Source organism: Agelaius phoeniceus, chromosome 3 (genome assembly GCF_051311805.1).
Source record: "Agelaius phoeniceus isolate bAgePho1 chromosome 3, bAgePho1.hap1, whole genome shotgun sequence".
Taxonomy (NCBI): Eukaryota; Metazoa; Chordata; class Aves; order Passeriformes; family Icteridae; genus Agelaius; species Agelaius phoeniceus.
This window is the reverse complement of record NC_135267.1, coordinates 95,168,789-95,187,832: the sequence shown is the minus strand read 5'-3', so window position 1 is coordinate 95,187,832 and position 19,044 is coordinate 95,168,789. Positions and strand designations below refer to the sequence as shown.

At 40.8% G+C, this 19,044-nt stretch overlaps 1 protein-coding gene across 2 annotated transcripts in view; it reads right to left on the bottom strand.

Annotated features, from left to right (window-relative positions):
* The window catches only part of KCNK2 (potassium two pore domain channel subfamily K member 2), a 132,991-nt gene extending 124,463 nt beyond the window's left edge, over nucleotides 1–8,528 (bottom strand). Inside the window, exon 1 of one of the 2 annotated variants that reach the window (XM_077175903.1) lies at nucleotides 8,256–8,528. The gene's annotated coding sequence lies outside the window, so the exon portion shown is untranslated. Of the gene's footprint in view, nucleotides 1–4,479; nucleotides 4,787–8,255 lie in introns of those variants that run through there. The other variant, XM_077175904.1, reaches the window with a different exon arrangement.
* Between the last annotated feature and the right edge of the window lie 10,516 nt (nucleotides 8,529–19,044).

The following is a 19,044-nucleotide window of genomic DNA, read 5'->3' as shown; positions in this document are numbered from 1 at the left end:
AAAATTGTTTGTGTATTTTCTTATTTGTTCTGTTGGACGATTTCTCCAGGACAACTATTATGTTCAATATCCTCAGTATATTAGCATCCTGCAGTAATGTATTTAGGTTGGGCATGTTTATTATATTTATTAACCAAAGGACAAAAATAACAGAATGAGATGTAATAGAACACATACCTCTTCTGTGCAGTTAGCAAGCAATGTATTTAATTGTTTCTCATTCATAATTGTTGATTTAACTGGAAGTCAACAACAGATTCTAAATTCAATACTATTTACTTAGTACAGACCAAATTCTGTTCCAGAGGTTTGAGCAACCCTGAACTTTCAAGTACTACCGTAGCCCTATAAGTTTCTCTGGCAATGGTGAGGAATTCCCACTAAAATGTATCTGGATGTCTGCACTGGGAGGAGAGATATATCCTGCATAGACTGTGTCCATCAGCAAGGTTATGGTGACATAATGTTCTGCCTACCTCTTGTGTGGGGCTCTGGCACATTAAGAAACCTGGACCATGTTCTCTCTTCATTCTCCCAACAGCTGAGGTTTGAGAAAAGCTCTTGTGCAAGTGTGTAAAGCCAGAATCCAACCATGCCCTTTGGAATGAGCTGGGGAGTAGACAAGCGTGAGCAAGAGCTACAAATCCCCCAAAATGCCAATGGCACAAGGCCAGGGGCTCAGGACCAGGCTATAAGCACCTGAGGCCACCTCTGCTGTTCCCCACTCCTGAAGTGAAGCCATCAGGTCAAGGATGTGGAACAGCGGCATACAGCATTGCCTATTCCCATAAGCAGAGGGGAACTGGTGCAGCTTCCAATAACCTCCATTTCCACCCAGACTAATGAGACAGTCAGCTCAGCACCTGAGCACCTGCCTGAGAATTGACACACATATACGCACAGAACAGATCACCAGAACAGGATAAACAAAAATCATCTCACTTGGCAGACCCTCACAGATTTATCACACCTTTTATCTCACAGACTTATCTGTCATCATTTTACCATGACTTACTTCATCAACACTTCTTCTTTTCCCAGAGCTGGGTCTTAACCAAAAATTTCACATGCAGCTCTAAAATCCCCTTTTCAGATTAAGAGATATGCCATAAATTTTATTTTCCCATAGCCAGGAAATTATTCTTATAAAACAATAGTTCTCTCCAGTCTAAATAGAGTAAGTGGGTGCAGCCTTGATTCTTCTGCCTGCAATTGTACAATTATGCTTTTCTTATGGTGTTTATTTGTCATGATTTCACTTTGATCACATCTATATACTGAAGTACTCAGCTGATGGAACCACTGGCTTTCTTTTTGAATAGTGGGTAATGAGCAATGAAAGTAGAGAAAATCTGCATCTGACAAAATATTGGAATTTGGATACATGATAAAATATCTCAAATGCTAAAGGATCTTGTGGGTTAAGTAGCTGTTTTGTCTCCTGAATCATCACAGGACTAAAAGTGCTACATGGAGCTGGAATTGGAGACAACACAAAGAGTAATTTAGAACATGCTTTGCAGTCTTCAAATACAATGTGGATGAAAACTGTAGAAAGTCTGGACAGTCATTCTACTGTCATTAAAACAAATTGCAAAATTGTTGCAAGGGAGAGGGAGCAGGAGCCAGCTATCTGATAGGTTATTAAATACTGAGCCCTATTTAAAAGTATGTAATTTCTTCAATACTCAGTCTTCAATGCAATTTGTCATATACAATCTGTTTAACCTTCATAATATAAGAATTGTTTCTACATTTTGAAAATACAGTAACTGCAGGGGAATTAGTGATCCTCCAGAAAAAGTAGGGTAACTGTGCCTCAGGAGCTACCTCATTTTTTCTGGCTATGAGTAAGTGTCAGTATCAGGATTTAAAAACAGAATTTCTTGGCTTTTCTTCTCAGGACAATATCCAAAACGCTGTGTCACTTTCTATGTTGCATGAAAACAGACTTAAAATAACACCAGCATTTTCCACCTTGTACTATGTATATCCCTTAATTTTAAAAACATTTCATGTAACTCTATCCAAGCTCAACAAAAAGAACCCATGATCTGAATCTGAATGCACCAAGTATAGAACTCCCCAAGGTCACACCCTCACTAGCTTTTTTACACCTGCACTACACTGCCTGCAAAAATAGTTACCCTATAGGCTGACTTCTGGAGAAATTCCTACTTTTGCAGATCCATTGTTGTTAGGATACAACAATATCAAAGCCATATAAGGCTTGCCAACTGTTTGATCATCACTTCACACCCTGTGGGCAGAAAACAAGTACAATTAATGCAGCTCAATCCCTTAAGTCAAAAGTGCAGAGATCCAAGAATTTAATATTTTTTCTAATAGTGATTCTGTCTTTAACCCACAGCACTGCAACATGAACTGAATATAGATTAGACATAATGCCCTAGTAAACATTCTAGATTAATATTTCAATTACTTGTACTACCTTTGTAACAAAGACAAGATTAACAAAATCATTGCAGGATTAAGTAGTTACTGTCTAATGTTTCCAGTCTTATTATAATTTGTTCAAACCCATTACATGTACTTACGTATGGCAAGCGAAACCTATCTTTGTTCAAAACTAACATATTTTAACAGGGAGCACTCCTAGTGATGCACAGGTCTGAACAAAACCAGCAACTGAATAGAACAGAGGCAGTTTGGTCCTAAAAGACATTTAACAAATGGGATTTTCATGTCAATCTGGGCCTGCCATTTTTAAATACTTAACCCTCTGCAAGAATGAGCAAATGGTGTTGGATGCTTCCTAGGTTTTTTTGACACGTGTGTCTTCAGGAGAACATAACCATGTCAATCATATTTCTTCTAGCATACTAAAATAAAAACATGATCCTCATTGAGTCTATAAAGATATTCACAGCTTTTATTATTTTATTTTATAATTCACAGTTTTTATTTTACTTATCTCTGTTATCAAGCACAAACGCAGCTCCAGCATGAAGCTGCTATGACCAATTTAGACAATGATAAGTGTCCTTTAGATTACTTTTTTATGCTCTCTTTACACCAGTAAGTTGTGTTTAAACATGTCTTTCAAATTGGTATATTCCATGTATTGTTTAAAAGCTGTGATTCTAATAATTTTGTCCACTTCAAGATCCTTTTATAGCTTCCTGTATAGGTAGGCAGGATTTAGCACAAAGGAGTGTCCAAATATAGATGGTTGTGTTTAGCACAGTGTTTGTTACCACATTAATTTCCTGCATTCCTGTTCCAACATGAATATAATTTCCCAGTGCAGATAAACCTCAGTTGTAGACAGCTTACAGAGATCAGCCTCAGGCCAGGAGTACTCTGGAAGAGAAAAGTTATTCTGTCCTTGGAGACGCGTGCCATTTCTGGAATGAAGGCTGATTTGTCAGCATAGAAACAAGGATGTCAAGTACACTTCTTGGAACAGGCATACCTGAAATTTTCCCAGGGATAGCAAAGGTTACACTTTCCCTGACACCAGTACTGGAATTATATATTTTCAGAAGCAAGGGAATGAGGAATGACCACACTTTGTAAAATTACCAATTCTTCTCCTTCTTACTATCACCAAACATTTCCAGACCCTTTTCCCCGCTCTTGTCAGGCTGATAACTCTCTTTATCCCCCTATTTAAACTCGTGAGCAAGGAATGAATGTTTTATTACTGTCATGAAGGAGTGGTTACACAGGGATTGAACAGAGAAGTGTTCACAGAGAAGTGTTCACAGAGAAGTGAACACAAATGCAGGGAAAAAAGGTATGTAGGTAGGTTTGGGCTTGGTGCCCTATCTACACAATAGTCCCTAAAGATTAATGGCACTGCAGCATTTCATAGCACATATTGCCTTGTGTACAGTTAAATCATTTCTTTAATTTGGAAACTTAACATTCAGCAAGAATGCTGGCTGGCAGTACACAGCAGCTCCTCCATCCAAGGGAGAATTCACATCTCCAAGAAGGACATATTCCTTCTGCTGTCAGTGAGCCATTTTCTACTCAGTGCCAAAGTGTCTGCAGAAGTCTGTCAGTCAAGACAAAACACATAGACTCAAAAACTTGGCCATGCCATTCCTCACAGTCTGCTAAAGACCCGAGAGCAAGCCAGACAGCATCTGTGGAGGATACAGGAGGAAAGGTGACCTCCAGTTCACCAGCGGGTGTGAACAGATAGGAGAGATGTATTGATTCTGCTATTCTGGGTACATCTCACCCCAACACCCACGTTCACACATATCCATACGAAACATTGCTGAAACCCCCAACACAATGTGGTGCACTCCATCCTTTGCACATTCATTCAGGACACTCCAAGAATGATGCCTATCCATCCTGCTTGCACAGCATCCCATGTGGGACTGTCCCTCTCTCACACTGCCATTACTACAGTTCCAGCCTGTCCTCAGCCCTCCTGCTTTTCTCAGCCCCTGAGCAGATATCTCCGTATCATTGCAATTGCCCCAAGGCAGCCGTTCTTACCTTCACATCTTGCACCAGGGTCCTCACCAGCAGCAGCTGACATAGATCCTGTGACTCATGGTCACAAGCCTATGTGTATCCTATGTAGTGCTGGTCAGGTTGGGAAGAAGCTTTGGTTGGAAACAGAAGAGCGAAGAGACAAAGATGGATGTACCATTCATCTGTCGAATATGACTGGAGGTACATGTTGCTGCAACAGATTTACAAGTAGACCCACACTTTTTTTTCAATTTGTTTTCAGTGCTCAGAGTTATTTTTGGCCAAGAATGCTATTCTTTGAGTGTCTGAGCTCCTCTGGAGGCTTCTTCTTCCTGTGAACCGTGGACTGGTTCACTGAGCAGCCTCCAAGTCCTGTGTGGTAAGCTATCAGTTCCAAGAAGAATGAGTCAAGTGTTTGCCCACATGAAATTCATTCCCTGTTATTTTAGGAAGAAGCAGAGAGGCTCATAACTCATTCTCATCATTGCTGGGAAGCAGTCACCAGGTCTCTTGCACAATGCATTGAACAGTGCTTTCAAAGTGATTTAGGCAATATAATGTTACAGCCAAGGTAACACATGACATGGCAATGCCATGGAATGTGCCCTTCTAACAAATATTAAATATTTCAGCAGATATCCCTGCATTTCAACAAGGATCATCCATCTACATCCAGATTGAGATCTGTTAAAAATATTACAAAACAGATTCATCTACTTATTTTTAAACTTGTTAATGAAATAATTTCATTACTAACAACGACAGTAATAATTTGAATTCTTACTAATACCATAAATTAAATCTCATGCATGTCCATCAGCATTTATATTGTTTTTCCTTTGAATGTGAAGGGCTTGGAATCACTGGATCATGAGTTTTATTTTGGAAAAATGAAGCTCAGTCTGCAAACCTATATTTGATCTTGTTTTTTTTTAAACAGACTGAATCTGTATTCATCTTTCCTTTCACTGTGCAGATGCATCTTCTGCAGCAAACACAGAAAAGCAATACTCAGCAGAGTCTCAGGTGAAGAGATTAACTCCTCCACTCCAAGCCTAACTTGACACATGGCCTCAAGACACTCTCCTTTATCAGACTGAACATTTCTATCTTGAGTGTCACTCCAGACATAGAATTCCTGCAGTGCTCCATATGGCTCGTGGATGGGTTCATCCAGACTGAGGAACTTCATCACTGTAATGACTAATTACCTCCATGACTTCAGGACCTGTAGAATCAACCAGCCCTACCTACAAAATCCAATCTGAAGGTATTGATGGTCTACCCTCAAACAGGCTGAGAGAATAGACTTCTTGCACCATTCCCAAATCCTGCCTTCTCTCATGGTGCTGAATTCAGCTGTGTAGTTTTCTTTGAAGGCTCAAGGCACAGTGTCTGCTCTACAGATGTTTGATGAACCATTAAAAAGCACAGAATAAAATGCTATGCAAAACCAGAGTGGCAAGTGGTCACTGTAGCTGAGACTGAGGTTAAATTTACTTCTAAATCTTCTCTGTCAACAGGTTATTTAAGGCTTGCCTTTATATTTTTATCCTTCCTGCTGGTTTGAGTTTCTGGATCATTACTGCAGATTAATGATAAATATACTAGTAAGATAGACTTCCTCCCAGTGGTTGGAAACATGTATTTTAGAAACTTCTTCCTCTACCAGTTTATTTCAGTGAGAATTCAGGTTTCCAAGAAACAAATCAGGCTATTTATATATTAGATGAGAAACAGTAAGGATAGATTTTACTTTTTAAATTTCAGCAAAACCAAGAGTAACTTATAACTGTGCCATTAAAATGTAGTCTGGTGAAAAATGAGCAGATGTAAGTACATTTCTAAGTACCCATCAGTTGAGCTTGGTGGTGAGTGAGAATGCAGATTTTTTTACATTCCATATTAAAAAAAAACAGATGCTGGGATAATCTCAGCAGCATCTTAATTCTGCAGTCTTTATGGTGTACTTGGCATTGCAATATGCACAATCTCCCCTGATGTTCGCAGGGTAATGTAAGTATTGACAGTTGGTAATTTCTCGAATGAAGTAAGACTTGTGCTTTAGGGAGCCCCTTAAGAGAATGGTCTCCTCCCTGAGTGATAATTGAATATGGCAACTACAATCAATAAATACTTTTCAATTCTAATAATTTGAATCTCACATTGACTCAAACGTGACCCTTTGCTAATGTGACCACTTTGCAATGTGAGAGAGGTATGTTGGTTAAACTCATGTGACTGCAGCTTCCTGGAAAGAAAGTTTAGAATAATAAAGCCACAGACAACTGCAGAGAAAACTCCAAACATATCACAGTACACCCAGCTTTTAACAGTATTCACTGAGAGAAACACAGAGAGAAAGAAAGCAGAGAACCAAAGGATAGCATTAATTCATATGAAAATCCCAGATGCATCAAGACTGCTGAAGGTTGGGATTATACCGTTATGTCTGATAGTTATGGTTCTGAAAATTAGGTTCTAAAGCCTCTAAGGAGATTTTGCAGCAGCACTGTATTGGAAGTCTTAGACTTGATGGATTTTTTTACTCCAGGATTGTTCTCCATGTTTGGATTTGCCCTATCCACCAAGATGATCACTAACAAATGTAGTAAGACAGATAGAAAAGCTGTTTAGACCTCTTTTGGGGATTCAGCAAGAGGGAGACCAGCATAGATTGGTTTACAATTTAAAATGCAACGACATCACACTTTTGCCTTCCCTACCAATTCTTTTGGATATACAACCCGCAAGTAGGGAAAAATTCTGTGGTGTTGATCTGCTTGTGCTTTTAAGATAGAAGATGGGGGGAGAGGGGAGCAGATAGGAGGGAAGGAGGGAGGGAAGGACAGAGGGAGAAAGGGCAAGCTGGTTAATGTTTTTCTTTCAGCTTGTTTTCTATGAGTCACACCACTAAGTATTTGCATTAGCAGGTCGCCTGCTGCTGCTACATCATTCAGCTGTTTGTTTAGTTGCTGTGCCTCCTGAAAAGTCCAGCAACACCGAATTTTTATACATGCTTCTTGTACTTTATTAATGAAATAAATCTTTAAGAAACAAAATGTTCCCATCACTGTTCTTCTACCTGTAGAAGTAGCAGTCCCTCCAGTCTCAGTGCTATTACTCACTCAAATAAAAGGTTACAGAACCAGAACAATATTTATTATTACTTCATTTTATGTTGTCTCCTGACCAAATTGTATCAGAAAAACTGAAAATAACATAACTGGCATGTCACAATAAATAAGTTTAAAGTTCAAAGCTTCTTATTCCCACTTGTGAATTAAAATTAAAAAGTTGCTTAATCTTAAATGTTTCCAAACCCAAACACTGAGTATAACTTTCAAATCACTTTGAAAGAGTTATATTTCTTTCTTTAGGTATGAGACAAACATTGTCCAGAAACATATCAAATCAGAAGTTCTTTAAGGTAAGACTGAGATTGCCTTATTCTTCCAAAATTGGGTCTTCAAAAAAATCTTGTTACTGAGTTTAACAAAAGTAAGGCTGTGAGCAAAACTCTATCATGATCAGCATGAAGAGAAGCTGTTAAGTCTAATTAAAGAAAAGGAAGAACTGCAGAGACCTTATTTTCTCTTTATGAGGATAAACAGCAATTTGCTGTTTGATGATCTTTCTCTCTTGTTTATTCCCCAGCATTCTGAATTTCTTTAATAGTTTGCTTTCAACTAACAACTTTTTTTCCATTTTCAAGAGTGCCAGCATAAGATATGCCAATTAAATACAAGGCACAGTCCTGCCCTACATGAAAAGGCAATAAAAGCACCCAAACATACCTGTTCACAGAGAAAGGTAGCTCAGACTGGATATCCACTCTATGAGAGAGACGGGGTCTCAAGAGGAGCGCTTGTAAAGGAAGCTCTTCAAAACAGCTCTGTATCTTCTACATAAGATGTTTGTTTTGGTTTTCCTTCTCTTTAATCAAAACAATGGCTGGTGGGAGAAAAGCAGGTGTTTTAAGCCTTGTCTTGGTTGTAAAAGAAACAGCACCTTAAGAGAAACTTTTCTTCATTGCAGGCGTGTGATCTACGCAACTTTCTCCTGGTTCAACCCCAAGCAGCGAGTGTGGATAGATGGTGTCTTCTTACTTGTGACATCTGTTCCCTGTGTGAATTCAGACATGCGTGTCCTGACTTCAATAACAAAAATGCTTTTTTTCTAGCTACTTGTTATTCTTGCTACACCAACATAACTGAGAGAGTATAAGCTATAGCTCTTGTCTATCTTCAACAGAACTATGGGATAATTAAAGGACTACTCAGTTATTTCTATGCAAATTAACTGCCTAGGTGAAATTTAAAATATACCTTGCTCTTCAGAATGTTTCTCACTTGTAGTGATCTACTAGAAGACAAGAAGTTGGCATATAAAAATGTTTAGTTGTCCAATTTAATTAATCTGGAGACTTCTACATAGAGAGTCTATCTTCCACTTGCCACATGGGCATGTTTTTTGAAGTGACTGAAAACATTGAACAATTCTTTGAAGCTGGAAGTTTAACCTCCCTGCTGTACAACTACTGCTTCATTCTAGATCCATTCTTGCCCTACTTGGGCTGAAGATGGCTTTCAGAGACAGGACTTCTAAGATGACTCTGGAAGAGCACGTAGGTCATCCTCTACATAAAAAATGGCAAGGCACTGCAACAATTTATGTACTACAACTTATACTCTTTTCTGGAGCACAGTATTGATGTTTAAACTTCTTTAGGTATACACAAGGGGCATCAATGATCAGTATGTTCTACTCAGAGTGCCCTTCCTCATCTCTTATTCTATAGTGGGTGAAACCCACAGGCTAAAACAAAGCTGCTCCTCTGCAGTGGCTCAGGTACAACAAGTCAGAGTGTACTGTAACTGCCTGTTAATTAAAATACTCCTGCAGTTGAAGTGCTAAAACACTATCTGGGCTCTGAAAATGCTTAATTTTATCCCTGCTAACAATCCCATGAAGAATTTGCTTCAAATTTACATGAGCCTATGCTTTCCTTCGGTATAAAGTTTTTGCCTAATCGTATGACCTGTATTCTTCCACCGAGGTTTCTTCGGTTCCAGCTCTGCACTGCCACACAGCTTCTCAACAGCTTCCTGGGAACTGCATGATCTGACAGGGAGTGGACGCAGAGTTCTGAATAAACACATTTTTAAAAACTGCAGGAAATATCAGGGTAGTGCTGACATGAGGTCTAATTTATCCTCTGGTCACTTAATGCAGATAATGGAGGCCAGTGATAGAGAGTGCATGCCCTGAGCTATACGCTGGTTCATTACACACACGTGGCTCCCTTTAAGTTTAATGTGAATTTAACGTACCAAGGAAAGAGAGGACATGCCCTTCAGGGTGAGTGCACGCTCTCAAAACAGCTAAGGAACTCACACAATAATATCTATTTTCAAGATAGCTCCAAAGACTGAATATTGATAACTAAGCACTTTTATGACTGATACTTATGCTTCAAGTGTTTGTCTCAACCAACAGCTCTTTACATCATTAACATCACTCTGAACATCAGATGTGTGGGCAGCATTCCTGCTTTCAGGCCTAGTTGTTTTGTGCCACCTTCAAAGAGATGCCTGGTTCAGAAAGGCACTGAGGCATAGCCCTCCCAGGGCCTGCTGACCGCCAGCATTGCTCTTCTGGGCCCTTTGGCTTTGCTCACACCTCCGAATTTTGGTGCAGGTGCCCTCTGGGCCTCCCAGAGGCCGAACCCCGCGCTGGAGCCCGAAATGTTTCCTGTGCCAGGCGGCCCCTTCCGTGTGTCCCTCCGGCGGCCCGCCCGTGTGCGAGCGCTGCGGGGCCGCGCCGCCCCAGCCGCACACGCTTCGCCAGCCCCGGCTGCCGAGCCAGAACCGCGCTCGCCTCTAAAAATAGCGCGGCTGAGCTATAAATAGCAGCGCCTGGAGCGGCTCCGGAGTGCCCCCGCCAACGCTGCCGCCACTACTGCTGCTGCTGCTGCTGCTGCTGCTGCGGGAGGGGAGCGCCCTCGGGAAGGGCCCTGAGGGGAAGGGAGGCCAGGGAGGATGGATGGATGGATGGATGGATAGATGGATGGATGGATGGATGGATGGATGGATGGATGGATGGATGGATGGATGGATGGATGGATGGATGGATGGATGGATGGATGGATGGAAGGGCGTGGATGGCCGCGGGACAGCGATCGCTCCTCCCCGGGCGGATCCGCGGATGCTGCAGTGCAGGGCCGGGGCCGCGGCACCTCGGCGGACTCCTCTCTCCTTCCCTCCCTACTTCCCTCCTTCCTTCCCTCCTTCCTTCCTTCCCTCCTTCTCTGCCCCTCTTGGCCTGCGGGAGGGCAGCGAGGGGCGCGGGCCAGGAGCAGAGCCCTTCCAAGGGGAGCCCAGTGACACCATGGGCACCACGGGGACACAGCGGGCACTCCCCGAACGAGCGCCGGGAATGCCTGCCCGCCGTGAGGCTGACAGAGCACGGGCACAGGCGGCCCGGTGAGCTGTCCTTGCCCCTAGGAGACACTGGAAGCCGCCCGGGCACGGCTCTGGGCCTCCTGCTCTGGGTGGCCCTGCCTGAGCAGGGCATGCACCAAAAAACCTCCAGAGGTCCCTTCCCACCTCCAGTGCTCTGTGAAATCCCATAGAGCCTCGCTCAGAAAAAGCAGAATTGAGGATTTTCCTTCACGTAAGGCTTCCAGGACTGTGCTACAATTTTGTAAGAGCTTTCTAGTCTGGTGTGTTGCTGGTGCTTCTGGCTTTGTGGTGAAGGTCTCTCAGGGCAAGCTTTGATTGCAGCCAGCAGGCCTCCAGTGGAGAGCTGCCGGTGCCTTGAGAGAGCGAGCAGCAGGGAATTGCATTTAATACCTCCTCCTTTCACTTCTGACGTTCTTTCTGCAAGGAACAGCAGGGCTCCCCTACTACGCTGTATGATCTTGCTCTGTTAACTAATTTCGCCTTGTAACAGGAATGCTCTTGCTTGCACAGTGAAAATAATAATAAAAAGAAATAAAAATCCCGTGGCAGTAAAGCCTGTTAGCTTCACAGTGCTGTAGTTTTAATCAATGTTGTTCCCTCCTACTGAATGCTCTCTTGCTTTCTGATCTAACCTGTGCCTTGCACCATTTGAGAAGATAAGAGAGCACATAAGAAAAAATTTCCCACACCACTGTAGGTCATTTACTGACAAGAAGAGCTGATCTCCAGGATGAAGCCTGCCAGTGTTTTGCTGTAGTAGTTAGTACCACCTTGCAAATGTTCATGCATGTGAAGATACTCAGACCTTCTTTGTAGGGATTCATTGTAATCAGATACTTCAGTTGGTTTTGGGTTTTTTTTTTTTTAATTAGCTGATAGCAGAAAGTGCCTTTTTTCAGAAAATAAATTTAGTTGCAAAGGTCCAGTACAGCTGCACATTTTGAAGAGTTCATTTTCTTAGGTCTTTAGCAGTCAACAAAGCCCCTACAGCCAAGCCCTCATGTTATTTGAAGAAACTACTTGAGTACACAGTTTTGGAATACAAGATAGAGGTGTGGCCTCTCTGTTGCTTTCACAAACATGCACATACCTGCCCATATTTCTTCATACCTTCTGCTTGGAAACACTCGTGTGCTTCTAGAGGATCAAATTGTGACTTTATTGAGGCCAATGTCAACATCATTGTGGACTTTAGTGGGGGCTGGTGTAAGAACCAAATTTACAACTGTGATTAAAAATCACAAGTAAAATGCACCATTACAATCACTATATATTTTTAAAGTTCTTTATTGAGCCAGTTGTAAAGGATAAAAATGGGAAACAGGTTTTATGAGGTGTTTTTTCTCCCTACTGTTTTCTCTAAATGAATTATAAAGAAATAAAAATATGCAAAAAAGATGTCCTGATTCTTCTGGACTAGCATAGTATGAAAATATCAAGAAATTGCAACAATATAAAGAAGTCCCAATCTAAATAAATGAAATGGTTATGAAGTGGTAGAGACATGCTTATTACATGAAGAGCTGTAGTTGCCCAAAAATGCAGAGTCCAAAGATCTTTTTTAAGAGACACCTAGGAATCTACAGGTATAACTAGGCAAATAGAGACTTCAAGATCTGGCTGATGCTGGCAGCCTGATCCATTAGGATAATGAAAAAGTCTTAACTCTTTTAGTTATTTACAACTGTTTGGCCCCATTCTGCATGGGAAGTGAATTCCTACTGAAAGTTTCATCCTGCAGGAGCTGATTAAGTCAAGATCTCACAAACATATGATGATAACTTTACCACCTATAATTCTCCCAAAATTTTGCTGGTCTCAGCCTTTGCTGAGTTTATCATTAATAGCTGATAACATATTTTCCCCTGTCCTCCAATTCCACATTAACTTTGTGACAGTGCATCTTTAGATAATTTGTCTGTAAATCACAGGTTTAATTTTATCTCAGCACATTTAGACACCAGTGGCTGTCTTTAGTTATTTAATTTAAAACTTTGAGTTGTTAATTAGGCCTCATTAGTTGAAGTGTCACAATGTACAGTTCACAGGAGTATTTGGAAAATTTTAAGATGCTGAGTTAGTACTACTTGCCACTTCAGAGGAATTGAAACTCTTTCAAGGCAGCTGCTGAAGTGTTTGCTAGTACAAAAAATGTATTGATAAATACTGAGATCTTGTTTCTCATCCTTTTAATTGTGTTTAAAGATGACACAAACTGATGTATCAACTACTCCCTAACAAATTCTAATAGACTTACTGGGAAGAATAATTAATCTCTTCTTGTATTCAGCAGGTAACTTTTGGTGTTAGATGATGTAGTATGAGGACAAGAACAGATTGAGTTATGTATTCACTTGCTGAAGGGGTTTTTTCAGGTACTTCAAAGGCAGTATCCTGGTGGTAGGATGCTGAACTAGATGGACTGCAGTTCTGATACAAAGGAACATTATTTTATTGACATATGTCACAGAAAGCTCAGCTTCTGAACAGGCAGTGCTCGTACCCTCAGTGCCTTGTACTGGCTCTGCAGTTATCCCCTGAATCGTGCTTCATGCAGCCTGATTTGGGGTTTTTTCCTTGGCATTTAGGAACAGAAGCATCACTGTTCCTGCTATCCTTGTGCTAGAGGCTTTATGACTCGATGGAGCAGAGCTGTTTTATTGGCTTTTGGCCACCAGGAGCTTTTTGCATATTCTGAAGAAATTTCCAGTTCGCTGGAATTGCCAGTGCTTCACCCTCCCGAGTCACTGCTGTGGCCACACTTGTGGCTGATAGTGATTTTGCTTTGTGACACCTGACACTGCTTATGCCTCACCAGCACCAAAGGTGCAGGACTGAGCTTCCTGGCCACCCTGCCAAGTGCACAGCAGGCCTCTGATGTGACATAAAGAAAATAAGGAGTTCCCAGTTTTTTCTTTCCCCTCTTCAGCCATCAGTCTGTTATTTGTATCTGGTGCAGCTGCTGCAGGAAGAGGCCGTACTACCTCTGTGAACTGCAGAAACTTGTAGCTCACTGCTGTGAGCCAGCAGGTTTCAAATGGGAAGTGCAGTTCCTTGTGAAGATCTTATGTTCAAGATGGTCACCTTTGACCCACCACATGGCACATCAGGGATGGTTTACAGTTCTGGAGGTTGAAAAATGGAAAATAGAAATAATACTATAATACTAAGCAGCATGACAATTTAAAGGGATGAAATTATTTTTCTTGTTGAAATCCTAACAAAATAAATGATAGACTTATTCATGTATTTCATTCATGCAATATTGTAGTTTCAGCAACTGTTCTGAACGCTGGTTTTGTCTTACAATGCTTTATACCTGAAAAAAAAAGAGGGAAAATTCAGCAATTTGTCACTGTATAGAACAGAAGTTGGCTTCAAAATTTCTTGCTTTGTCAGGCAGTAACATTCCAATGTCATGTCATGTAGAAAAAGTCAAAGCATGTGCATGAGCAGAGAAAATCCAGTCAAGTAATGGAAAAAAATCTAAAACTCAAGGGAGAAAAGACAGCAATTACCAGCTGCTCTAGTTAAGTATTTCTTTCTGTGCTCCCTTTCAATCTCTTGATTTAATTTCATTTTTAAGGTACATTCTTAATTCTAAATTAATGTAGTTCCCACATGTCCTGCCATACCTTGTCATGTAAACACTAGGATAAAATTAATGGAATAAGTTGTGTGAAAGCCTGTTAATTAACAGTGAATTTGCTCTGTTCTGTGGTAGGTTTTTTTCCTACTAGGCATTATTTCCAGTTTCAGCTTTTATAGGCAGGAAGAGATCAAACAGCAAATAAAGCATACAAGACTACTAGAGTTGGGGTTTCTTCTGCTTGTAGTTCAATGTCCCTGATGCAGCCTGTGGCTTTATATTGGTTAAAACAATCAAGATGAGTTATCAGCCAAGTTATAATGACAGAAGAAACTAAGTCTGAATAGCTTTTTCTCATTTATAACTTACACTGTAAATAATATCATATATGGGAAGGCTGTAAAGTGACAAAAGACTTCAAGAGTGTGGCCCTGCATCTGACTAGAAGTTCATTTGGTCAGATATGTCTCCAGTACTGGCCATAAGTAGATGTCTGGGAAAGGCTAAGAACACGACAAGAACACAATACTTTCTCTTTTTCCTTTCTCAGCCTTTTGGAGAAAAATGGCCTTCAATCTTTGGCTGACCAGTGTGGTGTACACATAAACCTCAGGGTTTTCCAACTGCACCCATCTCATGTTTCAGTGCTTATTTGTACTTAAGTTGTTTCTCATGACTTGCTGGCTGAGCTGGGCTAGGGCTTACATGTGGCAGATCAAGATCATTTTGTGAGGCACATGTCTGCACAGAGTGAGGGACAGCTATTGCACTGGGAAACTTTAAACCTCTGGTTTAACTAGACAAAACAGATTGGAAGGCGAAAAGGCACACATCATGGTCTTTGATTCTTGAAGTTAGGCACTAATTATAAGCACATTCCTAAAATCTGACAGATAGTACATTGCTGCACAGTCACGACAGCAAAACCCTTCATAGCAATTTGAAGCTCAAGGAAATTTCCATTGCCACAGCACTCGACCTTCTTCACAGGGAATAGAGAGAAAACATTTGCTTGCTCTGGGGGAGAGCAGAGCATGCTGATGGAGTAGGCTGCACATCCTTGGCTGGATGCTGCCACAAACCTCCCAGGAAGTAGAGAAAGGGATTCTCCAAGGTCTAGACCATGTCCAAGGTGAGTCTTGGGCATTGGTAGAAGGGATAGACTATATTGCAGTCAATGTTCTCAAGTCAATGTTCTCTCTGCTAAGACGAAAAACAGATTTTTGGAAAAATGGGGAGATGGGGATAGATGTGATTTCAGGGCTTGAATTTTCAAAGGAGTCTAAAATAACTGAAGCAAAGTGCCAGCTGCAAGTTCATATCTCTCAGCAGAGACAGCATAAATTTATTTATATCTTGATTTTACCTGCCCAGGAAGGGGCCATTTTTCTTGTTGATAAATGTGAAGTGTTTCACTTTTATTGTGCTTATTTTAGAAACCAAAAAAAGTGTTCCTGCCTCTATTAAAATAAGCACTTGACTGTGTTGCACTGAAATCCATGAGCTTCCACAGCATGGCTGTGTACTTGAGAGGTAGCTCAGTTACTTTCTTGGGCAATCATGTAATTTGTGCTTCATCAACTACAGTTTATATATTAATGAATAGGCTCCTTGCTGTCAAGTTCTTTCATTTGGATGCTGTGTAAATTATAACAATTTGCAGATGAGCTCTGGCCCATGAGAAGCCCAATAGGAGTCATTCTTTATCCTGCAGGGTGAGAGTAGAGGCTAATCAGTACTTGAGCAGCCCACAGATGTTTAATTGAGATAAAAGGACTGATACAATTAAAGTGCTCTTTCTATTTATTTCAGAATCTTGAAAGCATTGCTAGGAAATTATGTATCTGTCCTGGATGAGAAGAAATAATTGATCTGTATGCAGAAATGATATGCAGGGGTGACAATGTCTGAGCAGTAGAAAAAGAAAGACATCCTCCTAATATACATCACCATGTTCTGTTTTGCTAATGACAAGAGATAGAAAAGAAAGAGCAGAGTAATAATTTTTCCACATGCTTTTATGGTTTTCTTATTATTTGTCTCCTGTTCTTATTTTTCTGCTGTATAGACACCCAAACTGTAGCACCTCCCTCATACATCAAAGAAATTTGATGAAGGACTGCCTTGATCTTTCTTGCTTTCATCTGTCTCTCATTGCTTCTCCATGTTTTCTCTGTCGCTGGGTGCATACCACCCAGTGACAGCAAAGGCATTTGAAAAGGAGTGTCTTTGCTCTGTTGAGGGCCCTTGCAGCTGACAGGCACACTGCTAAAATTGGATCTCATGATCAGTGGGAGGGTGGCCTGGGTTTGAGTTCATCCATATCTTCACAGGGGCTTGCTAGGGTATCACTTATGTAACTGTGACAGTTGCTTAATGTGCCTCCAGCTCTTAACAGTTAATCATGTGGTTTATGATATCAGATAAATAAATACCACAAAATACAAATATCACCCTGTTCATCCCATACAAGTATGATAAGCATTAGTAGAGGCAGTTGAGTGACAGGACTGTTCCACAGGAAGTTCCAAAACTAAGAAAAATAAATGGGGCCTTATTAGAATAAATATTAGAACCCCTCTGCTTGTGCCTTTACATTCTTTTTTCTTTTTTAATTGGTTGAATCTGGAGGGTCTGTCTCAATTCCCAGGTTCCAGAGCTTTCAAATTTTCACATTTTTTAGCAATTTGTACCAGAGTGAGTCCCGAGAAGCCCAGGGGAGGGTCTCTAGGGGCTTCAAGACTCAGAGATTGGGCATAAGCTGAGCTCTCAAAGGTCTCAGGTTTCATGCTGCTCAGCAGGAAGGCCAAATGTAGTTTTGGGGTTCATAAGAGAGGATGGTCCAGCTACTTCCACAGAGCTGGTGGGCCTGGAAACAGCAAGTGTTGGACTGGCTGTGGACCCAACAGAGGGGAGACCATGTGGTGTGACTGAGTCCTGGGAGCCTCTGCTCTCCTGCAGCTGGCAGGATTCCTTGCAGACCATAGTTATGAATTTAGGGAAACCCTGTTCTTTCTCTGCAATATATTTCTGTTTTGACAAACCAACAAACAATGCCACAAAAAATCCTGTTTTTCTGGTAATCTTTGGATCAGCTTTAAATCCTCCACAAACAATAGTCAGGATGGGTTTGTTTTAATGTTCTGGATAAAGTTTGTAAATGCTGCTTCCATAGCTGTGCCTGACAAGGGATCTAGGCTTCTGCAGGTATTGAGACATAGACCCAGAGTAATTCCAGTCCACTGGGAAATTCATGTGGGTTTTAGGATGATGAAAAATAATGCATGTCTGTTAGTCAGGTCTGAATACCAAATGAATATCTTAGACATTGTAGCTCTGTAGCTCATCGGGCAATCATGTCATTTGTGCTTCATCAACTGCAGTTTATATATTAATGAATAGACTCCTTGCTGTCAAGTTCTTTCATCTGGATGCTGTGAGATATAGGCTCAGGTGAGAGTATATCCCTGTGGATAAAGGTCCACTCCTTGTTACCCTAACTTTCTCTATCAATAGAAAACCCTGATTTCAAGCATAATTGCCATTGCTTAATAGGTATGATCAAATCTGTTTCTGTTTCAGAACTCTTCTAAACTTTGCACATTCTCATCAATGGGAATGGCCTCATATATGCCCAAATTTCTAGCCCACTGTAGTATGTGGAGATGAATCTTAAAATATGACTATGTGAAAGATATTTTGTCAATAGAGAATAATAGCACAGGAGACTAGACTGATGTTTGGAACCTTCTTAAAAACTGCACTTGTCACGAACTTTTGTACTGAGAGCCAAATTTTTCAACACACAGAGCCCTCAAATCCGGGAGCTGATGCTGCTCAGCAGCTTAATGGAGGAAAGTACAAAGCTTCAGAATCAAATCCCTTGGTTTTGGAGAACGATTCTGTCACAGCAGCAAATGCTTAGCTGTATGTTTGAATTTATTTCATTGTAGATTATTTAATATGTTCAGAAAGAGTTGGTCTTATGTTTTCTGTGAATACCAATAGCAAGGTCATTTCTTATCTGTGCATTGTAATTATTGAAAATGTGGGGGGAAAAAAGCATCTCCTTTTCTTGTAACTTCCATTCAGCACTTTTACTGTCACTTTTTTAGGTGTGCTGTGGTTTATATTCAATAGGTATGATTGCTATAGAATACAAACCAATCGGTAAAGTACTTTAGCATCTATCTGTCTGCTATAAAAAAGACCTGAGTTTTTCTCATATGTAATTTTGAGTCTGTGTTTCCTCTTGAAAGAGCTGTGCATGGATGTAAAATAGCAAAGTATAATGCTAACCAATTACACTGATTTATTATAATCCAGTAAAATTAAAGCAGTTTGGCACAAATGAAAGTTACTGCTGCGGTGTTTCTGTAGGGAGACAGATTAAGGTGCTACAGAAATGCAGAAAACACAAAGAAATTGAAGAGACTGTGTTGACAACAAAACAAATCATTAAATAGAAATGAGCCCCTGCTATATCTGGGTCTTGTTCCCTCACCCAATGACTGCAAAGATCAGGGCTTAATT